Below are 8,684 nucleotides of genomic sequence, written 5' to 3'. Positions count from 1 at the left end.
GTGATACTGGAACCGGATGGTTTGAGGGCAGGATGGCCGTGAGGAGAACTGACTGGATTGAGGGCTGTGGAGCCGACCGTGTACTGACTGATCCGGGTGTGATGAGGGACTGGTTCTGAGGCGCTAGCAAGGCTGGCGGACTGTCTGTTCTGGATGGCTGGTTGGAGACCAAGCCGTCTCCCTTTGTTTACTTGGGTCACGTGGGGATGGTTGGCTGAGTGACTAAGGAACAAGGGGATTCGGTTAAGTATCTGATCGAGCTGGCTGGGTAAGACTGATGGGAAGCAGGAAGACAGAAATGAAGGAGTGTATGGATGGATTATCAGATAACAAAGTACCGAGGCAGTAAGGTACATGTTCATTATGCTGCGATTACTAGTAGACTGCTAAGTTGCTGGATTAGACTTAGCGAACCTTGTGTACTGAACTGAACCTCTTAGAGAAAAACTGGATAATAACCCTAAATTAAGAGAATAAATTCGGATAGAGCCAGTTTGGTCGAGGTAAGCGAACTGGGGTCGTACTGGCGGTAAGGAAATCGGGTCGGGGCCTAACAATGTGTACGTAATCTTTCCACTCACGTGGCTCCAATCTCTATGTCTAACAGCCTAGATAACTAACTCCCGTTGAACCTAAGTGATTAAACATGCATTAAGTTCGAGTTTCGATAGGTTCACAAAATGCAAAACATCAACTCTTGTTGGCTAAGAACACTTTGCTCATAGAGATTATTTACAAGAAAACAATATAAACTCCCACTTCATTCAATTAACCTAAAATCATGAACTAGGTGATCAATAAAATCCAACTGAAGAACTCTAAAGAAGATTTTTTAATTAAACAATCCTGAACATTCATTCTCATCAATTCCTTTGAAACCATAAAACTTAAATATGAAGCTACTCATATATAACCAAAAAACACAAGATCAATGATAAAGTCTGCATATTTAGATTAAAGAGATTAAAAAAGGGTTCAAAAAGATTATCTCATCTACCAAAGTTCCAAAGCCTAAAAGTCTGATACAAAATAAAATGTAACTTAAACAAGAGCTCAAAATAGTAGATATAGATCATTAAAACACATCCTAGTTAAGTTTTAGACCCAAAAAAACCAAAAATAGAAAAACCGAAGTTTTTCTTTTTTTCTCGTATTGAACCGGTAAACAAACCAGTCTTCGGTACAACAAGCAGAACATTTGATATGACTGATGGATCCACCTAAAACTGGCGCCATTAGAAAACTAATTCAATTATTTATCCTGTGACAAAATTATAGATTCACCCATCAGTTGAAAGTCCTTCACCCATACTAAATTCTGACGTATATTAACAGTTATGCATCTTCCATCTTCTTTTTTTGCATTTCGTTCGACCTCTTTTATTCCAAGTAGACATAAACCATGTAAAACACTATAGTACACCAAAAGACTCCAATACACATACGTAAACTCGATAAAAGACTCAAAACATATGTTATAAACTAGTAAAAACATCAATATCAGGGGTGTCAAAATGAGGTAACTCGTTCAACTCAGCTCAGTTCACAATAAGCTCGGATATTTCATGAGCTAGCTCAGCTCAGCTCATTTATTATATGAGCTTCAATATGTAAACTCGAACTCAGATCATCTATATCATGAGTTAAATAAGCTAACTCGCGATCAAATATAAAAAATAAAAATTATAAAAATAATTCTAAAATAAATTAGAAAATTAATTTTTTCATAATATAATTTAAAATTAATCCAAAACATTAATATTAAATATTGAATAAATATAACACCTAATAATAAATTAAATCAAAGCTAAATTAGTGATCCAAAAATCTATTCTACATAAGAGTCTTGAGATAATTCATGTTTAAAATCTTCATCAATTCAAATCATAAAGATATATATTATGCATTAGAGTCTTAGGAATATTTTGTTTTAGATTTTAATTCTAAAGATATATGATATGAGGAGTGATATCAATATTCTTTTACATTTTTGTATATATTTTTGACTTTTTGGTTTTACATTTTAATTTTATAAGATAAATACAATTAATATAGAAACTATCTTTTCTTACATAAGAAAAATATAAGTCAAATATATATATATAAAATATAAAAGCGACCAAACTCATGAGTTAGCTCATGATCACTAAAGATCGCTCATATAATTTGTGATCTAATTTAAGCTCGATCATTAAGCTCATTTATTAAATGAATCTTAAAAATATAGAGCATGCTCATGAAAAATCGAGCTGAGCTGAGCCAGCTCATGAGCTATAATTCATTTTGATACCCCCAATCAATATATCACTTATATGTAGCGGACAGTAAACGGTGTGGACAGAAGAAAGAAAGAAAAGAAAGAAAATAATCTTAGCCCGATTTGATACAAAGAAAATAATCTTAGCCCGATTTGATACATTGGTATGTACATCTGCTTTCTCAAATTTACCATCCACACATTTAATCCTCCATCGCCAATGACATTTCGAACAAGACTTTATGAAGATATTCCTAACTCCAATTATATCAGCTAATTTGAGTATAGCTAAAATTCTCGTATTCTTAATTTAAATATTCAAACCCAACCAATTTGAAAAATTGTCCAAATGGGTATTAAAATTCTAAACCAAAATACCATAAAATCTAAAATATTTGATATAAACCCGGTAGGAAAACATCTATGCCTAAGTTAGATATTTGTATAACCTTTATAATGATAAATGTATGTGTATAAAGTAACAATGGTGAAGAGAGTTAAAGTCTGAATCACCTATCATTTTAGACATAGTGATACCGAATATAAATGTTAACGTATAAATTGTTGGAACTATTTTTTACAAGCTAATTGGGATAAGAGAAAAATATAATATAATGTGAAGTAAATGTTGTATTTTATATAGTGAAAGTCCGTCACATTTGGAAGTTCATGGACTTAGTAAAATGTTGGAAAAACCTTTTACTAAGTTGATGACTAAACTAAATCTATTTGTTGATAAATGGCTTAAGCTAAGTAAGCTTGGTGACTAATCTAACTTAATGACCAATCTATGCAACTTAGTGACAAATGGATAATACAAAAGTTCACTTGGTGTCTAACCACGGTGACTTAGTAACAAATGTCAAAAGCTTAAGCAAATTCAATGACACATGTCAAAGTTGCTTTATGACTAAGCTTTGTAAATTTCTCCTATAAATAGATATATTACCTCTCTATTATGAATACACTTTCACACACTTGAAAAATCACAAGTGAAAACATTCACAACAAAAAAAACAAAAAAAAATGTATGAAGATAAGCTTCCATAAGCTTTAGATGTTTTTTTATAGTCTCCAAAGTATAATGTGGATGTCAAGTGTGTAGGTTCTGTTTTGGGTGATGCAAAACAGTTTCACGTGGTTTTATCCTGAGACTCAAAAGCCATACATAAACCGTCTCACATACGAGTGACTTATTGAGTTAAAGAAAGTGATTAAATCACGACTCCACGTATTCGTCTTTTCATATCGGTTTTTCAAACGTTTTTACCGCTTTATATTATCATTATTGTCACATTTTATTTCATAATTTCAATTTGGTTTCTCGCGTCCTAACATAAATCAGATGGCAATGACAGAATGCTATTAACAAGGTTTTTTTCAAAGGATTTTAATACATTGCAGAAAACAATATGTAAATTTGTAATTAATTTAAAAATTTTATTTACATTTCTACCATTCTGCATTTCACAAAATTACTAAAATATAATGGCAAGAATATATTTAAGTTGTGTTAGTTACTCTAAACAATATGTTATTTGTATCTAAATTCATCGACTTTTAACTCAATATGCCCCAAGGCCTCTTGAAAAATTTTCATATGTCCCTGTTATTAAAAATAATATATAATAATTTCTTTTTGAGTTTTTTTAAATGCAAAAAGTGGGTAAAGTCGAAAAAAACTCTAAATGAAATGGACTTATTACCATATCCAACCAAATCGACCCGGTCCACTCAAACCTAAAGGGTTACGACCCGGATCCGAACCTTAATTCTCTCTTGGTTGCGAAACCCTCTGAATGGCTCTCTCCGTCTCAAACAGAAAAGGAGAAACAACAAACCCTAGATTCGATTTCTCTGCTTCTTCCATCTTCGGCTCGTTCACGATCCAGACGAATCGAGCGTCTTCGTGTTCTTCATTCATTCGTTTATCATGGTAAGCGTGTTGTCAAATCTCCATACCTCCCCTTTTCGTTTATCTTGGTCGTTGTCCTTTTTTGTTAGTTGGTGGGGAAAACTTGTAAGTGAGTATGGTGAAATCGGGTTATGTCTGTAGAAAGCGAATTGCTAAAAAATTGGAGACTAACCCAAATGGGGTTGGGGTTATGGTAGAAACGGAATTGGGACAGAAAGGGGTTACGAATTAGGATAAATGGTCTATTGTGTGAATCGGGTGTGTAGTACTTTGTGTTGTTTTGGTTTTGTTGATCGTGAATTGATTTTGGGGTGTTTAGTTTGTCTACTTGACTTCGTGGTAAAGCTTAATTGATGTTGCTATGCGGTTTGCATTTGGAGTGATTGAGTTGTTGTGGTTGTAACGTCTTGTACATGAAATGAAGGGCCAAAAAAGTAGGCATCAATAATACTGCAAAGGTTTTGCATTCTCAGTGTTTGTCTCTGTTACCAAGGTAAGTGTCTTCAGAATCAATTTGCTCTGGCTAGTTTCTTACTGGTGTTGTTAACTAGGGTTGTCTTTGAACTGTTTGGTAAATTTATTTTTCTTAGGAACGTTTTGTGTGTGTTTTTCTACAGAGAAAAAGATATGCTAGTGGTACAATGACCGAGGATCAGGCCCTCCCCTAATTTGTCAAATGCACGTGGAGAAGGTATGCTAGTGGTTCGTATATTTATTTGTTCTGTTTTTTTTCTTTCATATATCTCAATTTTGTGGCTGGTACATCTTTTTATCACCAGGAACGCCGACGAGAAAGGATTGTTGCTTCACGCAGTGATTATAGTGCTGATCATAATGACCTTTGCGATGATAAAACGATGCTCAAGATGCAAAGAGAGCAGCGGAAGCGTGCTGATAAGGAGAACGGAGAAAGGAGAGGCCGTGTGTTCTGGATGACAGAGAAGCCGATCAAGATAACTTGCACCATTTTCCAGAGGAAAAAAAAAAATCTTCGAGAAGAGAGGAAGGTCCTGAAGCAATTCTTTGAGCGTTGTGAGAGTATTGGTATTGGATCTTCTGATGTCTTTAAAACAGGGAGGCGAGTTGTCGAAACTGTAGCTACTAAATGAACACATACAGTTTTGTAATCAGATCAGATTAAATATAGAAAAATATTTTAATATATGTTTATTTATTTATTTTATTTAAATATATGTTAATATTTAATTATACACTCAATTTTGATTAGTGTAGTCATCGAGAAGAGAGGAAGGTCCAGAAGCAATTCTTTTAGCGTTGTGAGAGTATTGGTATTGGATCTTCTGATGTCTTTAAAACAGGGAGGCGAGTTGTCGAAACCGTAGCTACTAAATGAACACATACAGTTTTGTAATCAGATCAGATTAAATATAGAAAAATATTTTAATATATGTTTATTTATTTATTTTATTTAAATATATGTTAATATTTAATTATACACTCAATTTTGATTAGTGTAGTTTTCATTATCTTTCGTGACACATTCTCCTTTCATATTTGATTAATTCCCATTGTTTGAGCATGTTTCATGTGAAAATAAAATGCTCATATTAAATTGTTTTTATAAAATGTATGATTAAAGTTTAAGTCTTTTTTTTTCTTCTACAAACACATTTTGTTTGTCAGTAAATATTAAGTAAGGTAATATGTCACATTACAAATTCCATCATTTATAAATAATTAAAAAGTGTTAAAACCATTTATCTTCTTATTTTAGATTTTAAAAATGTTTTATGTTTCATAAAATTCATTTTGTTTCGCTCAGGTATATAAAAAGTACTCATATAAAATGTATATGCATAGCATATGTTAAAATGATAATTTGAAAATTACTCATGTAAAAAGTGCATGCATAACACATGTTAAAATAATAATTTTAAAAGTATTCATGTCTTTGACAAAAAAAAATACTTATGTAAAACGTGAAGCCTTTATATACATAAATTTAATATTTTAATTACACTTAGTAATTCTTGGTAATCTTCAAGGTAGTAGTATACTACCTTATACATAGTAATACTTTAGCAAATTTTAAGTTTTATTAGTAAAACCATGTCCAGATAGAATATTTGGTAGTAAAACCAATGTTTTTATATAATGAATGTTATTATGGAAGAGTATTACATAACCAGTTTAATAGAAATAAGTATTTTTACAGATTTTTCTTACGATAGCCTTATGATTCACACAATAACCATGAAAGTTAAAGAATCATTTTGGGAAAATGAAATATATTCCTAAAACTATAGAAAATAATCATCTAAATAGTTTTAATAGTTTTATGTACTATATACATAGTCTACTAATAGATAATATATGGATTCTATATGTTAAATGCACACACTACTTGCAATATATAGGAGTTTCAAATTACACATAATAAAACCATGTAATCCTAGTATTTCGAATTACACATAATAATCCTAGTAATTCTAGTAGTCCGAATTACATAAAATAAACCCAGTAATCCTAATAGTCCGATAATTTTTCAACGTAGTAGAACTAATAGTTCTAATAAAAAGGTTTTTCATACAAGTTGTCTAAGTAGTACCTAATTCTTTTCACATTTACGACCTAGTCATTTTTTTTAGAACGATGTTGTTCAGATTAAACCACTACTATTTTTCTATGACCATATTAAAGTCATACTATACTTCAAAATGAAGTAAAATAAACCAAACCCCATAAACATAGTTTTTAAAATAATTTTCAATGTCTCAAAATTTCATTAAATCTTACGTTATTTACATTATCTAAGATATACATTTCATTTTAATTATACTCCAATTAAATTTCTGTAAAAATGAACATAATAAACCTAAAACCCAGAAAACAAAATTTTAAAACTCGTTTTAAATATTTTGAAATTCTTAGTAAATCTTAAATTATTTACATTACCCAAGATTTACAGTTCATTTTAATGATATTCTATATAATTTTTTTTATTAAAACACGTATATAATAAATCTAAAACCCAAAAAAAAAACAGTTTTAAAACTCATTTTCAGTCAAAACAGATATAATAAATCTAAAAAAAAAAACAGCTTTAAAACTTGTTTTCAATCTTCTGAAATTCTCAGCAAATCTTTTATTATTTACATTACTAGGGCTGGTCCGCGCTACGCGCGGAATGTGATGTATGTTTTTGTGAAAATATAAAACTTGTGTAACCGTTTTGTATGTTCATTTGGTTGACAGTGCAATTTAGTCGATGAGAGTCATCAACACCGGTCTATCGTTTTATTCGTTAATTTTCATTTTATTAGTTTATAGAATAGTGACTTCGGTGACTACTTTGATTTTAAACCATGAAGTGTAACAATCAATCCATATACATTTTTTTTGCTAATACTCTCTGGTAACCAACAAATGAGATTAAAATAGTTGATAGTTTCTTCGCAGTAGCAAATGGGATTAAAAAGTAAAAATTGGGAGTTGAGTTTTTGAAAATACCATCCGTAGTCAACTGAGGAATATATATAAAATATACTGTGATAGGAAATATTGTTTGTCAATAAAGAAAGAAGCAATCTTTAGCTTTTAAGATTACAAAATGAAGTGATGACATGACTTGTTATATATATATATATATATATATTATCCAATAAAATCTATGATTAATCTTTTGTAAAAAAATAATTGAGAACTTTGAAAAATTATTTTAAAAAATATTTTTTTCATTTGTTGGTGTAAAAGCATATTACATAAGAAAATAATTATAAAGTTGGTTTTTGTAAGTAGTTTTTTAAAGTTTTTTTGTGAGCTTTTTTAAATATAACTAATACTACTATTTTAACCAAACTTCCGTTGTTCTTTGATGTTGGTTGCATCAAGTCTTGAGTTAGCAAATCATCAAATGGTGTAACCTAAGTATGGATTTGTTAGATGAGCATATCGAGATCTTTCATTTTGGGAATCCATAACCGCAAAAGATCCATTTATGTTTAATTATTTCATATTTTTGGTTTATATTTGGTTAGTCTAAAATTTGGTTTACTTGGTTTTTTTTTTTGGTTTTGGGCATTACTACTGATTTATATCCCCTAGACTATATTTGCGAAGTGATTTATACACATGTCGTCACTATAATCATTTTCGCTAAAAAAAGATGACATGACACTTAAAATAGATGACATGGTTTTAGAAAATAGTGACATGGCATCATATTAATTGTGAGATGTAAAATTTTCTTATAAAAATTTAATTTTTTTTGCAGGGATTTTAAATATGGTAATAAAAATAACTCATATATCATTATTAATGTCAATTTTTCATATATAAATTTATTTATGGTAAACTATTAAATATATTAATAATTCATATATCATAATTAAAATAATAATATATATGTATATATGTATCTCACATTAATAAAAATAAAATAAATAGAGTAACATTAATCAAAAAAAAATTGATAGTTAAATATTTAAACATTATTTAAATTTATCCGTTCATCTTCATCATTTAAATTAACAAAAAGATTTTTCAGTTTAA

General features: G+C 30.0%; 1 long non-coding RNA gene across 3 annotated transcripts; it reads left to right on the top strand.

Moving 5' to 3' along the window:
* Positions 1-4,011: 4,011 nt before the first annotated feature.
* On the top strand, positions 4,012-5,304 carry LOC106324944. 3 transcript variants are annotated; one of them, XR_001266769.1, is made up of 4 exons: positions 4,050-4,193; positions 4,597-4,665; positions 4,790-4,863; positions 4,952-5,160. It is a non-coding gene; the product is annotated as an uncharacterized LOC106324944 (long non-coding RNA). The 3 variants fall into 3 exon arrangements; XR_001266770.1 differs by lacking the exon at positions 4,597-4,665 and having other exon boundaries at positions 4,012-4,193; positions 4,952-5,304; XR_001266768.1 differs by having other exon boundaries at positions 4,050-4,665.
* The last annotated feature ends 3,380 nt before the right edge of the window (positions 5,305-8,684 follow it).

This window comes from Brassica oleracea, chromosome C2 (assembly GCF_000695525.1).
Source record: "Brassica oleracea var. oleracea cultivar TO1000 chromosome C2, BOL, whole genome shotgun sequence".
NCBI classification, from domain to species: domain Eukaryota; kingdom Viridiplantae; phylum Streptophyta; class Magnoliopsida; order Brassicales; family Brassicaceae; genus Brassica; species Brassica oleracea.
The sequence above is the reverse complement of the archived record's forward strand: the minus strand, read 5'-3'. Positions and strand labels throughout refer to the sequence as shown.